Source organism: Haliaeetus albicilla, chromosome 14 (assembly GCF_947461875.1).
Source record: "Haliaeetus albicilla chromosome 14, bHalAlb1.1, whole genome shotgun sequence".
Classification (NCBI taxonomy): domain Eukaryota; kingdom Metazoa; phylum Chordata; class Aves; order Accipitriformes; family Accipitridae; genus Haliaeetus; species Haliaeetus albicilla.
The window spans coordinates 22,650,698-22,674,176 of record NC_091496.1 but is presented as its reverse complement, the minus strand read 5'-3'; the positions used below and the strand labels follow the sequence as shown (position 1 = coordinate 22,674,176).

General features: G+C 41.8%; 1 protein-coding gene across 11 annotated transcripts in view; it reads left to right on the top strand.

Annotated features, from left to right (window-relative positions):
• The window catches only part of PLXNB2 (plexin B2), a 261,927-nt gene that overhangs the window by 111,425 nt on the left and 127,023 nt on the right, over positions 1–23,479 (top strand). The window contains exon 1 of one of the 11 annotated variants that reach the window (XM_069801976.1): positions 18,138–18,208. The exons of the other annotated variants lie outside the window; for them this stretch is intronic. The gene's annotated coding sequence lies outside the window, so the exon portion shown is untranslated. Of the gene's footprint in view, positions 1–18,137; positions 18,209–23,479 lie in introns of those variants that run through there. 11 annotated transcript variants of the gene reach the window in all.

Sequence of the window (23,479 nt, the reverse complement as noted above, 5' to 3'; positions counted from 1 at the left end):
TGCCTGCTCTCCATGTTTTGGGACTGAAATATGTGCAGAGTTTTTGGAAAGAGAGATTGCCTGCTACAAGTGGGTCTGTGTGCTTATTACACTGTCTGAAAGGGAGCTTAGTTGGATATTATTTTGAAATTAAAAACTGGTGGGTGGGGGGAGGAGAAAAAATTGTTTCTTTCTCCCTGCTCCATTCCTCCCGGTTCCCTAATATCTATCTACACCCTGGATTTCCAGCTTTTTTGGTTTTGAGTGTTCCTGCTATTCTGCTTTTCTTTAGTTTACTTCTGTTTCATTGTAGAAAGTTTTTTTCCCAAACTTTTTCTTCTTTTTTATGTCACCTAACAAAACTAATTGTTGTGGGAGGATCTATGCAACAACTCCCAGATTTCTGCTGCTGTGCAGCATCATCCCTATGCTCTTTCACCACAAAAGGCAGGAAAAAAAATAGTGAACTAAACCAAAGGAAGGCTTGTAACTGAGAGACCAGAGTTGGAATTTGCAAGCTAATGAGTAATCTCCCTAAGTACTTGCCTACTCCTAATTACATCTAGATGAGATTCTTGGATTGCTTGGGGCAGGCATATATTCTTTAAGTGCCTTGCATGGCTATGTTGTACGAGAATAATTCTGAAATACGTGTAACTAGTGAGATGTATCTACCCAGAATTAAATTCAGCTTCTGTGTTCTGGTTTTGGGGGAGGCCACAACAGCTTGAAGATAATAGTCAACCCGAGGATACTGCAGATTTTTGCAGCAAAATCATCACATACTTTATTCCACTTGCCCTCATGGAAAAGCTTCAAGGTCTCTGAGGCTCTTGGCTCTGCACTGTTCTGAAAGTATATGTATTTAATGCAGGGCAAATGCTGTGCATGTCTCATTGGGGCCCTGTTAAAGTATTAAAGAATGAGTGATGGTGGTGCTTTAAAGAAAGTCGGCATCAGTCCTTCTGTTGGCAAGTTTTTGCTGAGCCTATTCCCGCCTTCCTTAATTGTTACTGTGTCTGTATTGTAAGAGGCAGTCCCTCCTGAGCGCTCTCATACCCTGAGCGAACACATTTCTCCACCCAAAACTTGTTGTGACACATCTGGTTTATATTGAGACTGCTGGGTTTCTGTTAAGCCCTCCAGCATAGAGGAGTCTTTGAGACATTTATTCTGCATTCCAGCTTGGAGCTATTTGCTAGGGGGAGAGAAAGCAATGCTGTGTCTTTCATTTAAGAAAAAAAAAAAAGACCAAAAAAAAAGACAAAGAAAAACTACCTTTCAGAATGCAGCTTGCCTTTTGTGGTAACCCACATGGAGGTGAAGGCTGTAAAGTTAACAGAGCCAGGGCTCAGCCTCCGGGATGGAATAACTGTGTTGCTGTGGTCAGCACAGTATCTTAGTGTTTCTCCTACATCTTCCAAGGTAGTTTGTTTTCTAGTTAACACTCACTGCTCTATTTTCTGGGTTTGGGTTTTTTTGTTTTGCTTCAAGGCCTGCCTTTGGCTGTGGTGGACTGTCTCTTAGAGTATAGATTTCCTATAGTATCACTGGAATATATAGTTCATATGTAACTCCTGAGGAGAGACCTCATGCATCGTTGTCACTCGCAAGGGCATTCTTACTTTGCAAAATAATTTTCTGGAGTTAATGAGAGGTGATGTGGCCACTGGCACATCCTAGTTGGCTCTCCTAATGAAAAATGGATGTTTTAAGTGGTGACACAAATTCTAGCTAGGCGTTACCTTTCACTTTCGTTTACATATTGTTTTTCTTCAGTCTTATAAATCATGTAAGTACTATTGAAGATTTAACATATTTATCCTTCTGTTAGAGAAACAAACAAAAAGTACCCATTAAAGCAATTCCAATGAGAACTGATATTGTTATGGAATGTTTTGTTCCTAATTATTTTGTTGCAGGCTGCAAACACTAAAATACTTCCTGTTGAAATTTGTTACTAACTTAAAGTTCTCTTTAATATTTAGGAGTGCAATTCTTGGTAGCTTCTGACTTAACTAGGGCTAATTATCCTTCTTGCCAAACACTTTTTTTTTTTAGTCCTTTCTGTCCTGCCTTTAGATGGTATGTCAGCAAAAACCTAGTAATATCATTTGAATTAAGCTTGCTGGAGGGGAGTAGAATGAGAAAGCAAATTTTTCATTTAATTTCATAGGGTTTTTTCCAAGAGTGATATTATGTGCAAAGTAATAAAATCACTAGCTTTTAATTAAATTAAAACAATAGTTTGCCTAAATTATAACTACATAATTTTAAAGTAGCTATATGTGTTAAGCTTCCCTTTTAATTACGAATCAATCCAGAACGCTTCGTGTAACATGGCAAACACTGACATAAATTCGTTCCATAAACACCTACAGCTGATGCAAATGGACTGTTTCTCCATTTCTGTTGTGTGCACTTTAGTTATATTTAATTAATTGTATTCTTAGATTCCTGCTGTCTCTCAGCCCCTTCTGACTGGTTTGCACAATATTTCAAAATGTATTTGATAGTCTCTCTCAAAGGCAAGCAGCAGCCTCTGTGAGGTGTGGTGATGTTCCAGCTAGGAAAACTTTTCATAGGTAGGGGTCTAAGCACCAAAATAAAGTGGTCACATTAGACCTTCTTAATTTTAGCCATCTTCTGATTCCTCAGTGTCTTTTCTTAATCAATATTAAATAGACACCTCTTCTCCTCATTTGTCATTTAAGCTCTTTGTTCTTCACTGTTTGCTTGAATTGGTCCTACATAAGGTCCAGATGAAAATCTCACACCGCATTTGCCTTCCATGTGCTTACACTGCAATCACTTTTTCACATGGATATACATAAGAGCAAGCTTGTGAATGCAGAAAAAGGTAATCCTGCAAATTCTTTTTATCAGATATTCTGTTCCTTCTGTCTTGTAGGGCATAACTGTCCTTTTGGCATGGTCTGGTGGATGAGCCCAGCTCGCTGGCTGGCCTGGCAGGCAAGGCGAAGGTGCCAGACACTGTGTAAAGCAGGGAGAGAAACTGTGGCAGAAACACCTGCTCCTTGAAGGCCCACCAAACGAGCACCCCAAAGACACCGGTCATTAATGAATAAGCTTGTTAACCCTCTTCCACCACTAAAGCTACCCTTCGTGAAAGGTTTATAGCTCCTTTTTGAGAACATTGTTAAGCTAAGCTAAGTAAACTCCACGGAGTTGCATCTGAATGTCCTTGCTGAAAGTGGTGTGTATCTGCAGTGCTCTTTCTTTCAGAGAGGATGCTTTGTTGCTCTTTGTCAAAGAAATTTCCATTAAAAAAAAAAGAGTGGAAGGAATAAGGGAAGATCTTTAATCTACTGGGGGTTTTTTATAGATCTGAAAATAGTATAGGGGACTTAAATCCTAGGTCCAGGAGGAAGCACAACAAACAGGAGGGTACGTTATTTCTTCTGCATGAGAGTAAGAACCTAAATCACTCTGTGCTCTTTCAGAAGTCTGGAGATATCTTTTATTTTAATGAGAAGCATATAGGCTTTTGTGTGTGCTCAAATGCGCAGAATAAATTGAAACTCGCTTTCTGTGTGCTGTCACACATTGCGCCTGGAATGTGGTTGTGCTTCTGGCCTGGTGAGATCAGGTTGAGGTTTTTTTTTGTTCACACATAAGGGTAATTCATTCTTCATCGTCAATTGAACTCGAGCATTTTCAAGCCAGCTGCCAATTGTGATACGTGCGCAACTGGCTTTGTGATGTATTCTTTTGTCCCCGTGGTAAGAAATTGTGAGTGCTAGTCTGGTGACCTTAACCTTTTTGGAGGTAAAAATGAGTCCCTTGTTTGTCTAGACTAAAGTTTTCACTAAAATTTTAAATTTTTGTTCTTACTTTCCTACTTTTTTCTGTTATCTGAGAGTAATGTCCTTCCTCTATGTGTATGAACTTTGTGTAGCCTAGCAAAAGCAAGGAAATGCATTTATAGGTCTTGGTACCAGGCACCAAAATTTTCTTGTTTCCTTTCACCAAGGAAAGGTCACCTTGTCATCCAGTACGGTGGTGTGTTCATAACAGCTTTCAGAGGGGAATATGAAAGGGAATGCATCCGTACACAAGCCAGAAAAAGTCGCTATTAAAAGAAAACGTACTTGAGAGTTTCAGTTTTGCTCAGTGCCATCCTCCTTTGGGATTTTTTTCCTGCCTTATAAATTTTGACAGTAAGAAGGAGACTGTGCAATAACATCATTATCCTAAATGGGTAAGTGTGGGGTCTCCTTCTTTTTTTAAGAGCTTTAAAATGTCAAAAATTATTATTTTGATATATGGCTTAAACTTGTTGAGCATTGGCACTTCAAACTATCGCTAAGAGTGAATCACCCTTATAACCAGTGTTGCATACTTTGGGGATAACAAAACGATTCATGGTGTTGTGAAATGTTTTAGGGGTCTCATTGTCTTACTTCTTTTCTGCATGTTCGTGTGTGTTCCTCCTGTTCAGAAATGCTTCTTTCTGAGCTTCAGGTTGTGTTAGAGAAAATGGCTTGTGTCTGTTGTACTGAACTGCTGTATTGGAATGAAATATTTGGAAACAGCGTAGTTTGTTTCATTGACAAAACATGTTAAGAGAGAATCGCGGAGAAAGACCTGGTGTACCCACTGTTACTTGGTTAGCTTTTCTTTCTTACAAAGTGGGCCAAAGCAGTTATTTTCAATTTGGGTAAATTTTGGATCCTTTGGTATGAGGCATGTTCCTGAAATCTTAAAAAGAGAAAGGGGGGTGGTAGAATGGAAGGGGGGTGGCAGAATGGAGGTTCTTGGCTGCTTCTCTCCATCCCTTTGTGGAACACTGAAGTGACCCACTTTTGCGTGTTACAGGGGTGGAATGTATTGGGTCTGCATGGCAAGGTTTTGGTAGCAGGGGGGCTACAACTGTGGCTTCTGTGAGAAACTGCTAGAAGCTTCCCCTATGTCCAACAGAGCCAATGCTAGCTGGCTTCAAGACGGACTCACCACTGCCCAAAGGCAAGCCCATCAGTGACAGTGCTCGCACCTCTGAGATAACAGATTTAAGAAGAGGAAAAAAAACCCTGCACAACAGAAACTGCAGTGGGAGAGAGGAGTGAGAATATGTGAGAGAAACAACTCCACAGACCCCAAGGTCAGTGAAGAAGGATAGGGATGAGGTGCTCCAGGTGCCAGAGCAGAAGTTCCCCTGCAGCCCGTGATGAAGACCATGGTGAGGCAGGCTGTCCCCCTGCAGCCCAGGGAGGTCCACGGTGGAGCAGATATCCACCTGCAGCCCGGGGAGGACCCCACACCAGAGCAGGTGGGTGCCTGAAGGAGTCTGTGACCCCGTGGGAAGCCCATGCTGGAGCAGGCTCCTGGCAGGACCAGTGGAGAGAGGAGCCCACGCTGGAGCAGGTTTTCTGTCAGGACTTGTGACCCCATGGGGGACCCACGCTGGAGCAGTCTGTGCCTGAAGGACTGCAGCCCATGGAAGGGACCTATGCTGGAGCAGTTTGTGAAGAACTGCAGCCCATGGGAAGGACTCATGTTAGAGAAGTTCATGGAGAACTGTCTCCCGTGGAAGGGACCCCACACTGGTGGAGCACGGGAAGAGTTTGAGGAGTCCTGCCCCTGAGGAGGAAGGAGCAGCAGAGACAACGTGTGATGAACTGACCCAAACCCCTGTTCCCTGTCCACCTGTGCTGCTGGAGGGGAGGAGGTGGAGAATTCAGGAGTGAAGCTGTGCCCAGGAAGAAGGGCGGGGGTGGGGGAAAGGTGTTTTAAGATTTGGTTTTATTTCTCATTACCATACTGTGATTTGATTGGCAATAAATTAAGTTAATTTTCCCCAAGTTGAGTCTGTTTTGCCCATGACGGTAATTGGTGAGTGATCTCTCCCTGTCCTTATCTTGACCCACAAGCCCTTTGTTGTATTTTCTCTCCCCTGACCAGTTGAGGAGGGGGAGTGAGTGAGCGGCTGCATGGTGCTTAGTTGCTGGCTGGGGTTAGACCACGACAGTTGCAAACCCCAGTGATTCGTGTTTATGCTTGAGCAATGTGAAACAAATGAGTATTGGCCTGGAGTTGCATCTCACAGGGGGGCCTGCAATACCAGCCAGGATTGCTGATATTTATGGAGTTGGAGGTGTTGGTTAAGGCTTAATTTGGAATAGTTTTCTCTCACTGCCTTATGTATTTAAATACGGGGGGGGGGCGGCAGGCGGGGGTTGGTCAGAATTATTTTTTTCCTGTGGTTAAAGGGAGGGGCTAGAGTAGTATTCCAGCTTTAGCTGTTAGTGTTACACCACTGAATATACCCAAAGAAAGATAGTGTGAAACATAGGAACAGCTTGTCAACCTACCTACCAAACCATTTTGAAACATACATCTGAAGTTTAGAATCTGTTTTATTATGCTTTATTTGTAGCTACCAAATTTAGAAAGTTAGCAGACTTTCAAACGTTAAGAGAGTAAAATTGATGTGTCCCAAGAATCTGAAGTCGGTGTTCAGTACTAAAGGCCTAGCCAAAATATTGAGCTTTTTACATGACTATCAAAGATTTTTGTTGGTTTGGGATTTTATAACTCTTTATTATTCCTTCTTCCATGGTATTCCATTATAGACTTTGGGGTGGGTTTTTTTCTGGAAATTGGACCGCCTTGTACTTTTCAAATATTTTTCTTTTTTTTTTTCCCTCTGATATATTGCCTTGGTCACCAGGTGAGAATGGAATAGATGCTCATGTTAGTCTAGCGTGAAAAGTTGACATCTGTTGGGCTTTAAAGCAGATTTCCAAGTAAACCATAGAAAATCTGTAATCCTAATAAGAGGATAAACTTGACATAATCACTACTTTTAAGCAAATATTTTTTCTAATTTATTGGATGATAATTTAGTGGAGCATGCCAAAAAAAGGGGGCTAAGGAAAATGTAATGGCTACATTAACAAGACAGGTGATAGCCAGCTTCATTATTCTGATATGAACAGGTCTCGCAAATCTATAGTGTAATGCCCTGATCTGTGAGTGATACTGAAGACTGGAGTCAAATATGGAGAGTTTTCTTTCTTCCACATTGCCAGCATTTAGAAGGAATAGTAACCCAAATACCTCTAGGAATCTAGATGAAGAGCTGGATGAGGAAAGTGCTGAGAGATGAAAGTGCAGACAATATGGAAAATACATGATCACCCTTAGAAGAACACCATTCTTGGCTGGTCCATAGGCAGCACCATGCTTGTGCACCCCGTGCGTGGGCTTCCCTCTGCAACTGGTAGAGGAGAGCGTATAGGATTCTGTGGGATCTAGTAATGAAGTGGGGGATTGTAAACTTCCTTTCCTCCCTATCCTCCTAAACTTGTGGGCTCTTTACTCAATTTGGGGTATGGTAGAAGGAGATGTTATTCAAGTGGAGTGGCAATAACTGGGTAAGAAGGGAACAAACGGTATTCCTGAGGGTATTCATGCAAGGGTGCTGCTAGCTCTTGACGTTTGCCCAAGTCAATTATATATATTTCTATGTACTGAAAAACCTGCTTTAAAGGGAGAGGTTGGGATTTTCAAATCCTAGGTGTACTTTGAGATCTGCCACAGCAAAGTGCTGAAAACTAGCTAGTATTAAAGATAGGCCTGCAAATCTTGTTTTTCATCTTCTTTCACCTCTCCTGGAAGTGAGGAGCAGCTCCTTCTGGCTACCTAACACCCTTTGAACAAGATTAATTTCACTCTAGTATATATGTAGTTTCCCATACACAAATGTGGACCACTCCCTGTGAAATGACATACAGCCACAAGACGTTCTGATGAAGACTGTCAGTGGGATTGTAAACTTCCCACCTCTGATTTCTCCTTTTTTTCACAGTTTCCTTTTGAAATGTTTCCTTCTTGGGAACTTTTAAGTGTCTGAATGCATCAGCAGTGACTTTCATTTCACCTCCTCAAGTCTCTTCTTATAGCAACATCTGGGAAATTCATTTAATTTACTTCAATGTGAAATTACTTTCAATTTGTCAGACATCAGCTTTTTACTTTAAGTGTTTGACTCCCAAGTGAAGCACATATCATTACTGATATTATTTCAAGAGTTAAAGTTTGTGTAACTAATATTCTAAAACTCAGCCAAATCCAAATATTTTGATGACCATGCTTTAATAGATCCTCTGATTACTTTATGATAAAGAGAGATAAGTATATAGTATATAACAGTGTTGATTTTTACAGCAACATTGTCTTTCTCAGTCAAAAAGCACTGTTGTAATAAAACTCAGGAAAAAGAAACTAGGCAGATCTGGTTTGCTTTGCGTTTTCTACTGACAGGTTCTTAGTGCTTTGGAACGGGTTATAGGAGAGGTAACAGCAGGATGTGGCCTGTATGTAATTCCTGAACATTTTGAGTGTAGGCAATGCAAACACCCATATAAGTCCTCCCAGGAAACTATCTGTTTTAATGTTATAGTATGCAGTTTCGTCTTCTGCTTCCTCTATTATTCCACCATTTTTTCCCCTATTATGCACATCACCATGGTACATGAGTATCTACTGCATAATCTTTTCCTCACCTGTCCTAGAAGTATGCATTCATAGAGTGGAAATTAATTTGGCATGAAATGCAAACAGTAAATAAGAATTAATGTTTGAGCTTACCTAAGCAGTGGAGGATATACACAATATAAAGTAGTACTGTCACCCTAACTGTACATAGCAATGAGTAGTACCCTAACAGCAAAATAACCAGTCTTGTGCATTACTCTTTGCCAGTCAGCTGTAGTCTCTGCTTACACCCTATAATACTGTGATTCTTTCCATAGAGCTTGGCCATTGTCAATTAGCAGCTGAGAGAGGAAGGGATTCGGAGATGATGAGACATTGACTTTCCCTCCCTGTTTTTCCTCCCATACCCATCTCCACCCCCATACAAAAGGATGCAAAGCAAGGTGCTGGAGTGAAGCAGCCACATCTAGAAGGACCTGTGACTCCCAGGAAGGCAGGAGGCAGATGGGATTATACTCGATTACATCATCACACATACAAGGACATCAGTGAAAAAGTAGAGGATTCAAATGCCCTAATTTTCACTGTATTGCTATATTTCTATTGTGTGTGTGACAGGCAGAATTCCCTCATGAACAGCTTTAAGCCCCATCCACAGAACCCTGAAATAGCACTGACTCTTGTCCAAGAGGTTTAATACTACATGGTGTCATGGTACTTGTTTTCTTGATAATGACACTGGCAACGGGATATCCGTCGTCTTCACCCTTTCAAGGGGTGCTGTTCCGAAGTTTTGACCTTCTCTAACAGCTCAGCCAATATATTGGGCTTTCCTTCTGAAGAACCTCTCCTCTCTCCCTTCCAAACAAGAAAAGTAATAAGCCTCTTCACCCAGACAGTGGATTAAAGCCACTTAAACCTTTACCAGCCTATCAAAGCAGTAAGGAATTTAGATGAAGATTATCAATTTACATAAAACAGTGCTGTATTTATTAATATATATATGTGTTTGTGTGTGTGTATAATTAAGTGAGCCAATGCAATACATGAGAAGTGAATGAGAAGGTGCTCCATAACAAGGGTGTTGGTGATTGTTGAATATGTGTGGTGAAACAGGAGTACTTTTGAACACGCCTGGAATTTGGAAAGTACATATCCACTCAGCAGTGTTAGTTGCATCATTGTGTTTAGATTACTTGTTTAATTTAGAGTTAATTATTGAATTCATGTTGAAAAACAGTCTGCTCATCTGCTTCTCCTCAAAGTCTCAGAGAGGTTGAGTAAGTACAAAACAGCCATTTTGAGGAGTGATACTGAAGTGAAGGTAATTTTCTTACCTTTTAGCTCCTTCGTGGTAAGTACTGCTTATCCTTCAAGCAGGTGCACCGGAAGGTACTGCCAGTAAATGCTGATGAGTTCTTCAAGGAGGGAAGTGATGAATGGAAGATACGGTTATAACTACATAGCCATTTAAAAATCTCTTTCTTCCAATTATGCTATGTGCAGCAAGGATTGTAAGCATCCACTGAAGATAAAATTTTCTGAGTTGCAGGGATTTATCAATTTATTGTATTTTTCTCCACTCCATGGAATCAGTGGGGAGGGTTAACTTTCACTTAGACTCAGCCATCATTTTTCACCAGTGCCATCACCCCCATTCTCCATCCAAATGTACTGCTGAAATGTGGCAGGTGGTTTTGCAAGTAATTGCATGCTACTTCATTCCATTTTAAATGAAAGTATAGAGTACAGTGGCCTTCCTTTCTCATCACCGGCATACTTCACAGCCGTGCGGTATTGACTGAGAAAAGGCAGAAGAGTGGGCTCCCCTTTAAATTGCAAAGATGTGTTATCTTGCTGTATGTTCCCTTAGGAGCCAGTAACTTGATTTCTGGGCAGTAAGCTTCTGACTCCAGCATTTTTTTCATGACAAAAAAAACAGTATTTTTTTAAAATGTCCACAATAATTTTTTTTAATGGTAAAAGAAACTGAACATGGTTTTGAGTATTTAAAGTTAGCAGTGGCTATTCTGTGGATCATAGGCAAGTTTCTATTATGGTATAAATACGCTTGATCTCGTTCTGAGGCTGGTAACCATACTCTGGTAAAGGTGGCTTTTCTTTGGCCCCAGCTGTGCTAAATGCTATTATAATTAGCACGATGGTTAACTTAATCAGAGCACTTGGCTCAGGAGAGAGGTGTTACAGAGTGCACCATAATTAGCATTTTTATTCCTTTGATCCTGAGTGTGCTCTTTATTGGCAGAAGTATCAAGAGCTGTTTTTTTTTTTTCTTTTAACACTTCAGGAGGTGGAAATATACGTGGCTGGTGAGATTACGAATTTATTAATGAGGGTTTTTTAAAAATATACAACCCTCCCAAAGGAAGTAGAAGGGAAAATGATCTGCATGTGTGGAAAAATTGGTTTCAGGCCTCAGTCTTCAGCACTGCGGCATTTGGGCAGGTATACAGCCAAGAAACACCTCCTGGCAGCCCTTTGCAGTTGCATTGGACAATGTTAACAGCATCCTAACCATTTCCAGCATGCTGCTGTGACCACATGGCTGTTGTTTGGTTCTGTAGAAAAGGTGCCGTTTCCTTAAAGTGAGAAAGGGGAATGCTGAGAGTGTAATCTGTTTGGCAAAAAAAAAACCCAAAGGTTTGGATAATACTATAGCAGCTAAAGATTTACATACGTGCCAGCTCTGGTCACTGAAACACAAGCATCCCACCCTACATGCCTAATATAAGCAGGTGGCAAAAGTGGGCAGCGGAGCAGATGACTGGTTCGGTTCATGAAAAAACATAACATTTATGCTGTCAGACAAAATGCTGAAGACTTCCAAACTTGCATCTGGCATCACCGCCCTGATTGCAGGGGAGGAGAGTCGAGACGCCAGGGAGGCTCTTCTCATTACACGCCACCGAGCAGAGTGGTTGCTCACACTGCCAACAAACCTAGAATGTTAAATATCAGGGACTTTTGGTAGATGAAGCCGCTGTCTGCCTTCCTGGGATAGCCTTCATTAGGCTTGATAAACATGCTGTCCTCTTTGCCTACATTGCAGTGGGATACCTGTAACGTTTTGTGTCTCTAGCACATCCATGCTGAATTGGGTGTAGTTTGTCTCAGTTGGTTTTCAGCACTTGTTCGGCAATCTGGAACAAGTTTTTTATGCACTTGTTTTTATTGACTTTGGGATGAAGTTAGCTCAGGTAGTGGTAGACACATCCTCCATATTCAACTTCTATATGGCCTCTGTAATTTTTACTGTTGGTTTTAAAAAGAAGGTATAACAATGTTCATAATGAAAAAACTGGGGAAAAAATAGTTGAGGTTCCCCTTGTAAGAGATCTCTGCAGGTTTTCACTGTTCCTTTATGTGTATCTGTCTCTTTGCAGTCCTTTACAAAGAGGAAGAGCTATCCCATGCCTGTGTTCTTGCAGTTTATTTTTATCTGCTTTGCCAGCAGAAAAATCATATGCTAATAGAGGCTGCAGAGAATGCAGCCATCATTAAGGGACTTCCTATGTTATCCTTGACTTCACTAGATTACTTTTATCTACTCAAGATGCATAAGTAATTTTTAAAACATTTATGTAACTAGGTTTTAGGTCAATAGCAGGTTAAACGGTTTATTTAAGTAATCTTTCCTGGCAGAAAGTATGTGGAAAGACCCTCTCTCAGTATTTTTACAAGATTATTTTCATATCAGCATTAAAGCAGCAAGCAGTCTCCTTGACAGTAGACTTGGAAGATACCCATTATTTGAGAGACATGATAAAAACAGTATAATCTTTTCCAATACCCACACAAAGCCAGCAATTGTCTGTTTCTGCCATTCCAGTTATTTATGTAATTATACTTAATGCCACACAGATTTGAGAAGAAAAAGAAATTGTTGCTGCTGTTTCTGATTAATATTTTTCCATCCTGAGATCATAAAAACAGTAAATGCCTCTTATGGTGGCAGAGAGAAGAAAGGACTATGGATTTGCAAACAATTCAGCAGAGGAGCTGAACCAGAGGGGAGAATGTGCCTTTTTTGAGTCTGTCTCCTGTCCACATAAAGGCATCATTCCTAAAGTTCACAGACTGCTAAGAAATGCTGCCATCGCATAATATCACTTCTGAGATGTTAATACCTTTATTAAACTACAGTGTGCAGTAAATTTGCAGTGGATTTCCAAAGTATAGGATTTAACTAGCTTAAACCTGGATATATCCAGGTTATCCTGTTTTGCCCAGTTCTTCTGTGTCGCACTCCTGGTGAAACTATTTACCTGTTCAATGGCCAACAAGTGTTTAAATACCAAAATACCTCCTGTACTGTCCTGCTTAGCCTAACTGGGTTGGCCAGGGTCAAGGAATTCTAGCTGGTAAGCCCCTGCCCTCCATCTAATCCCACATGCTGGAACGATCCAAGGTTGCTGGGAAATGCCCCTGGAAGGCACACCAGTGCTTTCAGTCTCCTGGATTAGAGGAGCTGCTTGGAAGCTTACAGACGTCTTCTTGTCTTCAAATTCACTGCATTCACTTTCGCTCAGTCTCAGGTATTTGGGTTCCTTCTTCACAGTGTCTGAAGAGAAGGAAACTGGACATGTATCAATTCTACAGCAGAAGGCTGAAGTCAGAAGTTCAGATTGGGTTCAGCAAAGCTGGTGTATTTATTTAAAGCAGATACAGGAAAAATTGGATTTTCTAGGCCCGCTCAAGAAATAAATATATGCTCGTGGGTTTTACAATGTTATGATCACCTAGGTTGCTCAGCTGTAGTATTATACACTTGTACAAATTCACCACTTCACTCAGCCTGCAAGTTCTGCTTGAGCTAGATAATATCGTTTTTAAAAGACATCCAATCCCAATTTTTTTGAAGACTTTAGGTGGCGGCAAATTTACTGCGTGTAAATGTAAAAGGCTCCAGTGACTTAACTGCAATCATTTCTAACACCTCCCCCTCATTTTTAGCCTGAATTTTGTCTCAAAGTTCCATTTTTCAGCTCTTTATCTTGTTATGCCCTTTATTAAATGTCTCTCACTAATATAAGTATTTATGGACTGTGATCAAGCCATTCTGAACTTTCTTTTTGTGAAAATAAATAGACTGAACTACTTCTGGCTCTTGCTTTAGGGCATCTTTTCCTGACTCTGAATCCTTCTTGCAGCTCCATCCTGAATCCTTCCCAATTTGTCAACATCTTTTGTGCAGTATGGATGCCAGACATGGCCAGCTATGCTTGTAATCATTTCAGTAATGCTGTGTGAAGTGACAGAACCAGTTCCAGGCATCTCAGCAATGTAAGAGAAACTGAATTTTTGCTGCTCCAGGACTGAGGGTCGAATGAGTTCACCCTGAAGATCCGGGCTTGCTACCCCAACTGTGGAAGAGGGAAGAGAGCGAGCGTGGCTGGGGCTAGGAGGAGCTGATTTCCGCATCTCCTCCCACCACCACTTCTGCCAGCAGTAACAGGAGGAAGGAAGCTTGGCTTCAGCATAGGCAAAGCAGGCAGCAGGTCTATGACTACCACTTAGCATTGTTTTGCTTACTACCCCATTGCCCTGGATAACCTCAACTTCGTCTGTTCCTAGTAATGCTCCTCTGAAGTGCTACAATGATGTTTTCTGCTTTGTGTCTTCCCCTAGCTCATGTATTGAAAGATCTCATTAATCGTCTTAGCCACTGCATCCCTGCCAGAGTTTTAGTTGCGGCCCACTGTGGCCCTGAAGTCATTCTTCAAGTCTCTGCTTTCCAGATTAGTTCACCACCTTACAAGTTTAACCTGTATTTGAAGAAGCATGACCTTGCATTCTGTGACTGCTATAAGTAATGTCATTCAAAGAGGCCCACAGAGCATATTTTTCAGCTCACAAACGGACTTGCCCTTAGTCTGGCTGCTATACCATTAGTTATATCACTTTCACCTTGACTAGCACAATGCTATTTTCTTCCACCTCACTTAAGACTATAGATTAGAGAAGGACCAAGATCTCTCTGTACACATATCAACCAGAAGTTTAATTTGGTTCTGGGACTCCCATCTTTCTGAAGTCTCTCCTATTTAATTGCTTCACTTATATTTTGTGGGGTGCATGTCTCCACTTTACACTCCTCTCTGAGTGGAAGAATTAAAAAGGCAAGTCATCTTTCATCTTATGGTTCTTGTGTTGTGCATGGGGTTCCTACTACTGCAATGCAGTTTAAGATACTGCAGAAGGATATTTAAATTCAAGCCAAAAAAAAAAAGCCTAATTAAAGTGAGGAAAAAATTATGAATGCATTTCTATTTTTAGGATTCGTGAAACTTGCCTTAACAGAACCTTTGGGCTTAAATTAGTAGACATTCCATTTTTAATTGGACCATTTTGCTGCATACAATGGTTTAAAATAAAGGGTGAGTTAATTAGGCATTTATTTGAAAAGTAAAACATTCAGGGAAGCCAGTGTGCGGTTTTGGATATGGTATTGACTGTGTAGATAAAGGGTCTGGGGAAGGGAGGCAGGTGAGCAACAGACAAATGACACTGTTGGGCATCTTAGTTAGCTATGCTTTCTGGGTGCTATTCTTCAGCAACCAGGGTGAGACAAAGATATCACAAAACATACCAAAATGAATTAAAAATATTTTTTTTTTTCTCCCTGCAAGCTGTACATTCATATGTGTGTCAGGAGTTGCAGAATCTCTCAAGAGTTTTGCTTTGTTTATACCCCCTCCCATAAATGAGCTTCAAGGTTGTTGTATTTGTGCTTTTTGCTGCTACCCATATTATGCGTGCACTAAAATAAATGGGGATTTGCTACCCAGGGAGTAATGTCAGCTAGCTAAGGTTTTTTGTGTCAGCCAGCAAAAATAACAAGGGAAAAGGGAAAGTCAAGGAAGGCTCTGTGGTAGATGGTGCTCGATGGGCAGCATCCTGCTGACCGGCAGGAACACAGCTCCCAGGGACAGCACTGGCAGATCAGGTCTGCTGCTGAGTCCAGGTGATTTTGATTCCAGAAAGCTAGTCCTTTTCGCAGTATGCCGGATCCAAAGGAGTTACGAGTTACATCTGCACATTGCTGGTGGTTACCATGCTAGAGGCTGCTTAAAGGAAGAGGAAGGGAGCATTTGAGTGTGCAAGACTCATGTGTTTTCAAGTCACTGATGCACAGCAACCACTGCTCTTACTGCTGCTTAGTCATACCATCCTAAAAACTGCTAAAGCAGTTAAAAATTTTCAAATATCAGCAGATTGGGCTTCTGTTTTCTGAGTGAGAGCATCTTCTTAGAAAAACTGGATTGTACTTTTTTCAGAAAGTGAGTGACTGGTCACAATGCAGTGCTTTGTTCCTGTCCTGGATGTTATCTTGAGCCATGAGAGCAGGGCTGTTGCTTAGTGTTTCATGTGCTGCATGACCTCCCTCCGAATGCCGGAGCCATCAGAGAACCATTATTGCCTCCCGTACATGCTGGCAATCTTAATTACTGCATTGGCCCCAGAATAAATATAGAGCTAATCAAACATGACAATGAGATAGGCAGACTAGCAGGACTATGATAAAAATGTCCAATGGGTAAAGCTTTCCTGGTGCATTGCTTGGAACCAAGCAAAGTCCAGCTCTTCCAAACACTGTATAGCCATTTAGGTCAGATTCAGCCCTGTTGTGTTTAGGAAGCAAGTCCATCAATCTGAATGACTTTTTTCCACAAGTGATTATCCTTTCAGTTGGGATGTGGTGATGGGGGGAAATTCTCCCATTTTTCCCCCATAGCAAGTCTTTAAAGCATGCTTCTGACCATTGCAGCAATGCAAAGTGATGTTGTCTTACTTTACCAAGCACAAGCATACATTTGAATTTGATAGCTGCAAAAATTGCTTATCAAGGTTCAGAAAGGATACAATATTTTACTAAACGTTGAACATTAGCATTAAAGCAGTGACTACCTGGATCATGGCATTGTAGAATTTGGAGAAGAATGCTTTTTTTTTGATCTAGTCTAAACATCCTACTTCCAAGTTGTACTGACTTCCACGTTTTCTTAAAAATGGACAAATTCTACTTTTGATATAATGCTAGTTGTGCTAAAGTAGCTTATGTCTCCCTCCTCAGAGAACACTCTGCCCCTGCTATGTTTCCAGTCTTTCTAAAACATAGTTAGAATGGGTTGACTTTATCCTTGAAGTGGCAACGTAGAAACAGTGATATCACATCAACAGTCAATTTGTGCCATTGTTCTTAATGGCGGTATTTGAAATCCAAGCGGGAGGATCTTGATGGTCCAATACAGAGAGAAAAAAGGAATGGATGTCTCAGCCTAGTGCTCTAATCTTTTAAATAGAAATGCTGAGGTGTTAATTTTCAAAGAGACCTAGAACAGTACAACAGCACAAGCTTTCCTGGTTTGAGGGAGGCTCCTTGTTACCGTAGAAGACTAGTTAAGTTTCCGTTTACAATTTTTTTTTCCCCTTTTCATAGCTGTCCTTGTTAGTGCTATATTGTAAGCATATTTTGAAAACAATCATCTCCTTCTCCTCCTTTTCCTTTTTTTTTTTTTTTTTAATTTTTATTTGGACCTACTCGATCATTTTAGAGATACCATCACAATGACCTTTCCTTTCCTAACAACTCTGCCAGGAGGAAATCAAATTGAATGTTTCATTATTAGCCCTGCACCATTCAGACAATCAAGGAGTGTTGGGTTTTTTTTTAAATAATTCCAAGTTCAGAGTGAAATCTTGGAAAATTATTAAAATTACTCATGTTTAAAAAATGAGATAACTTTTAAATGCAAATTGATATTATAATGCTGAAACTTAGAGGTATAATTTATTCTACAAATATGCAAAAATGAATTTTAAGTATATATTTTTGAAAAGTTCAAACTTATGTTGCAGTTCTTGCAAACTTGAAATTCATTGTCTTTGTGGCATGCTCTTATAAAAAATTAAATATTATGTTGGCTAAATGGTAACAAATGAGCCAGTGTTTACCATGGTAAGCAGTACATTGGGGACATAACCATTAGACAAGGGTAATTTAGTTTTAGCATTATCAGTTAGAAATACTGCAGTTGAGTGGAATATTTTATTACATGAAAACATCTGTAACCAATATATCCCTTGGGAAGCTTACGTGACCTGTGATCTGTTTGGAAAAAAATGTTTCGGTTTTACGAGACTGTTCAAAAGCAAGTATGTGCAGCAGGCCGTGTCCCAACGAATCTGGAAAGGGCTCCCTCCTCTTTGTGTACCTCCTGGAAATTTCTGGGAGCCATAGCAATGTTTCTGCATTCCAGGCTGTAGTTTTCAAACTCACTCCATAACCTGTGGCACTGAAAAAGATCTGGGAAATGTGTACAACCGTGCACGCTACCTTTATCTGTGCCACACAGCATTTACACAGAATTGTCGTTGCTATGAGGTATCTTAAAACTACTGCAATCATAGTAAGGTTCAGATCAAAAAGCACGATGCAGACATCTGAAAGTATATTTACGTTCTGTTAAAGAGTGCCAGTGATACAGGACAAATAACATCCTTAATATATTTCTCAGGCCTTGCTGTGTACCTTTTCATGGCTGCTTTTTTCCCCTCTCTCCTCCAGTGAAGCCAGAATATGTCATCCCAAGTTAAATTTGCAAAGCAGTCGCCTGTGCTCAGGCCTTCACAGTGCTTTGGCAGGAAAACAAAGTACCCAGCTGCCGAGGACCGTCAGTCAAGGCCTGGGAACTTGGGGAGCTGGGAAGACCGGCGGATAGACAGCCTGAACTTGACAGCCCATTAGGTACCTGACCTTCTGCTAAATGACTATTGAATTCTTGAAGATGTGGATTAATGCTTTCTTTTGTTCCATGAGTTCAGAGGTGAGATCGGCAGATAGGCGTGCCAATTAGAGAGCGTTTGCCATGGGGTGCTCTGTGTCCTGCAGCACAAGGCTGTACCGGGAGCAATGTCTAAGCACGCTGTTTTTACAGAGAGGAACTACTGAGAAAAACTGTGACTTCTTTACAGTGGGGGGAAAAACCATCACATTCACCCAGGATCTCACTGCACTATAATACTCTATAATTACAGGCAGAACTACTTGTTTCTAGTTACTTGGTTACTGCCTACACCCAGCAATCAAAATTGGCCAGTTTATGACCATAGGCTATACAGGCAAGTTCTAGACCATAATATGTCAAACATTTTTTCGGCATAAGCTACAAAAGTAATAGGTTTCATGCTAGTAAGACCACGGTATTGCCTTTCTGGCATCACTTTCAGTTCGCACTTACTACATGCAGCTCTGCAACCACTGAGGCCCAAATGCAGCAGAGTAGAGGGCATTTCTCAGTCAAAAGACCATTTTTTCCCTTAGAGTAGAGTGACCTAGTGCTGCTGTTTAAAAAGTCTGCCTTGTTTGGGGCGTATTTAAGCTACAGTGTTGCCCATTAAGTACTTTGTCAGTGCAAAGGCAGAGCAAATCTGTATGGGTATATGAAGCAGATCTGTGGTGCTAACACTGTGCCTGGGATTGGGCTGACTGTGAAACCGAGTGTAATTCATCCCAAAACTTCCATCTGTTCAAAAGGTGTGAAAAGTATCTGCTAACGGGTTGGTGGCAGTACATGTTGGTGGAAGGCATAGAATTAGGAAAAGTGCAAAAGTCTGTTTTGAACCAGCAAGCAGAGGTGCTGTAAGGAAGGCAGGTCATTCCCAGGATGGAAAATCCTTCATTTCCAGTACCCTAAGAGGTACTTCCTGCCCTGCAAAGTGAACCCCTGTCGGACAACGATGCTCCCTTTATGTAAGGAGAGAAACAAATGTGAAGATCCAGAGTGAAACCATGTGCATCTCAGGATTTTACCTCCTATTGCAAAGAGGTCAGGATTTTATCCTAGCCCTGCAAATGACATGTCTGGCAAGACTGTATGTATTTCACATTCTCAGCAAAACAAATGAAGCTAACCTGGGAGGCTGGACCTGTATAAATGTGATTTCCCATTTTTACATGGTGCAAAAGATAAGCCTGTTCTCAGCCACTGGTGAGTGACTGGTCTCGGGAATGGGCTACCCTGCCTTGCGGTCATACTCAGCAGGATGGGTCTGGCTGCTCGCGCCAGGTGTGAACGGGAGCCCTTTTTCTCTAAGGCTGTCCACAGTGTACCCTGTGGCGTGGGGCAGATAGATACTCCCAGGTTAGCAGCAACAAACTGCTTCTGTAAGCCATGTAACTGTTTTATATTAGCCCAGAGGCAAGGGCGATTAGCCATAAAACAATACTAGGCAAATGGTGCTCTTCTGGGACTCTCTGTGCAGAGCCACAGTTGCCCTCAGAACTGAAGATGAGTTTCATGGGCTGTACTTTATCCATGTACGAGATAGTCCTAGGCAAGGCAAGGCAGGCTTTGCGCGACACAGTTGGCTAAGCTTTGTTTGGAGGAAGTTGCATCATTTATCACTTGTGACCAGAAAGGGTTTCAATTCTGAGATCAGTGCACAGACAATGTCTAGAAATGGGACAGCTTGTTTTGTCTACTTTTTGAGGCCGCTAATGTCACGAGGTAGAAAGTTCAAGTCTAATGTTACTGGCTGCACTCGCTATGTTTTCAGCAGACGGGACATAGAGAAGGCTATGGGGAAAAGCACCAAAAGAAGGGCAGCCTGAGTAATGTAATGAGGGAAGCAGAAGGTATGTTGTGTGTTGAGGGAGGCAGGTGAGCCTCCCATTTGGAGCAGAAATGTGTTGCAAAATCAGTGTTTTCATAGTGTGAAAATATCCCCATTGTTGCCTCATGCAGAGGAGCCAGTAACAGAGCATGCAGGAAGCTCTTTGATAAAACACCTACCTCATTTCTTAACTTCTCTGCTGTAATTCGGCGTTTAAAAGGCAATAAATGTTCTCCCACCGTGGGTACTTTTTTAATCTCCAACATTCCTTTGTAGTGATACTCTGAGTCCTTTTGAAAATAAACACAAACGTACAAATCCAACTTTTTCTTTGAAATGGTGTAAAGGTTTAGCTGGAGATAAATGGTTAAGCAGGATGAAAATGGAGTAGCGTCAGACCAGCACATGACAGCGACTGTTTGCTTGTGGTTTACTCCACTGATTCCCACCCACTCCAACCCAAATAATTGAGTTCAGGAATGTTATAAATTAACACATGCTAAGTTTTTAGTTATGCAGCAATGAATGATTTACACTATTCTTCCCATGACATCAATTTATGTCACTGGACCACTGTTTAACAAGAGGTATGTAGTTCTGGTAATCCCCAGGAAATCTGTGCATTGTTTACCAAACCCCACTGTTTTTTAAAGAAGAAATGTGCTATGCCAAGGGACCTGTAGCATGTCAGACTAGAAAAATGCTTCTTTCGGTAGCTGAGAGGAAAAAGTGCGTGCATGGATATAAAAGCACATGCCTTCGTGGTAAGCATGTGGAGGTAATTGGCCAAGTCGTGGTGTTTTACTTCCAGAAACAGGAGGGCAGTCAGGCCAGCTGCTTTCATGAATCTTACTTGCAGGTCTGAAGATAGAGGTTTCAGAGAAGCACCTCACTTTTTACAGCTGATGAAAGATCTTGCTGCTTACCTACAGCAAACAAGCCTAAGAGGCAGCTCTACTTTTCTTTTCTTTCCTCTGGTGTTTCATCCAGATGGACAAAATTGTGGGTTTTATTTTGTTCTCAACCTAATATTGCAGGGGTTGTTCTTGCCCTGCAAACTTTCCATTTAAACAGTTTAGTGATTATAAATGTGTAATGATCTCTGTTAGCTCTGTGATCCACTCATATTAATGACTTTTTCTTTTGTGCTACTTGGCACACGAGGTGAAACAAATGAAGAGCTGTATTAATTATTCATCAGCTGATGAATTTCTTTTGCTGTAACTATGTTTCAGGTCTGTAGATCTCTTTGCATAAACTGATTGATTTTAATCATAATATTCCAAGTGGTTTTAATTAATAATTTAAATATAATTGGTTTCAGAAGTTCTTTAGCCTTATTCTGGGCAGCTGGCACTTGAAAACAGAATTTGGCAATGATTTAACTTCAAAAATATGGAGTTAGTTTTCTGCAGCTGTTATCAAATGAAATTAGTAACTCAAAGGTGCAGGATTTTCTTTGGATGGAAGGTTAATCAAGTCCAAATCCAATTGTGTTCTAATCTAAAATTAAACATGAAAAAAATGCAGAGTAGGGACAGGGAGTTTCCTAGGCCTTTCACACCTCGGCATGGCTGAGGAGGGGAGGGAAGGAGGAGGGAGAAGTTAGTGCCAAAGCAATCACGTCTTTTATCTCAAGAACTATTTTCAGCAAGGTATGCTGATCTTATTTTCCATCCTCCCGCGCTTTGGATAGGAGTTTCGGGAAAACTTCATTCTTCCTTTGCTGGGTATGGATCTAATAGAGGTTTCAATACCAGGGGAGTACCGACCTTTCAGGCAGACTACTGGTTTGACTCACCGCAGAAGAAATTAAGATATTTCAGTTCAAATAAGAAGCTGATTTACTGTGAATTGTCAGAAAAATCTCTCTGCTTCCTACGCTAGCGTTGCAGACTTTCACCACTGTGTGCGGAGGCAAATACGGCTTGTCGGATACAGTTTTCCCATGGATGAGAGAGGTTTTTAACACTGCAGCGCTACAGCCCAGTGGGCTTGCGGTGGCAGAGCTTTATAACACAGGGAGCAGGGCATGGGACGGAAACAGGGCGAGAGCAAATGCTCCTCCAGACCACAGCAGCATCCCCTCCACAGAGGTCCCATGCTGGCTCGCGCAGGTCACTGGCAGCACAGGCCGCAGGGAGCTGGTGGCTCTCTGTCCATGTCCTGACGCACATCTCCGTCCTTTAAAACCCTGCTGCCCTCCCAGCCAGCGGGGTCCCTCCCGTCGGCAGCGACGCGGCGTGCCGCGACGAGGACGAGGACAAGGCCGAGGCCTCCCGGTGTCACTGCCGCCCTGCCCGGCCTGCGCCGTGGCGGCCGCCCCCAGACGGGGCACGGGGCAGGGGGTGCTTCCCAGCCTTCCGTGGAGCCAGCTTCAGCGGCTTTAATTACATCTGCGGTTTGGATCGCTTTGCTTGGCCATTAAAATCCAGTTCACAAAGAGCAATATTGAATGTAGCAAGGAATATTTGTGGCGGCTGTGGATTTCCTTCAGGCCTACAGGAAGAGTAAATTAGTTACTGAAAACTTGACAGTTTGTCCCGAGTGCTTAACTCTTTCCTCTCTGGAAGTTGCCTTTTCAGAGGCAAGTGACTTTAAAAGGAAATAATACGCTCGATGCTTTTTTACACCCCCCGCCTCCTCTTTACAGTAGGGCTGTAATTGCAAAACCAGCCAGGAGTGATTTGTTTGAAGAGGAAGTGTGGGAACTTCCTTTATAAATATTGCTTTTCCCTTCGTGTGGATCCAAATGCGGTTTCCTCCCCTGGCGGAAAAAAAAAGCACTCAAACTGAACAACGAGCACTTTTTCCCGTAGCTCATGCCCCGTGTAAACATGAAGGAAAGAGGTTTCATGAAAAAAAAAAAGAAAGAGCAAGTTGTTAGCCAGGGAAGGACTGCAGTTGGGTGGACCATGGGATCAGCTGGGTTTTTGCCCAGCCGTTCCCTGTTGCTGCCATCGGCTGTGAACACAGGCGTCCTCTGCTCAGGACCGCCAGGCGACTTAAGATCCTGTAGAGGGGGGTAAAATCAGTGTTTGCAGAGCCTGCGATTACAGAACCCGCTGTGACTTGCTCTGCAAGATAGGGCAGTATCAGCCCGAGCCCGCTCCTATCACAGTTTGGAATGGTTTCTTTTTTTAAAAAAAAACCCAACATATGTATCTTTCCTAGTGAAGGAGAAACAATAAGCCTGCACCCTTCCCCCAGCCTAGAAATACCTTTGAATTATTTGCAGAAGAAGGGTTCACCCACCAGAAGTGCAGCTACACCCAGGGAAGTATTGTGCTCGGCAGCAGCAGGTAGGTTAAGCTCACAGGGCAGGGAGCAAGTTTTAACCTGGCAGGCAAAGCTGTGCTGGACTATTGCGCTTTTTGGGGTTTGGGTTTGGTTTTTGGTTTTT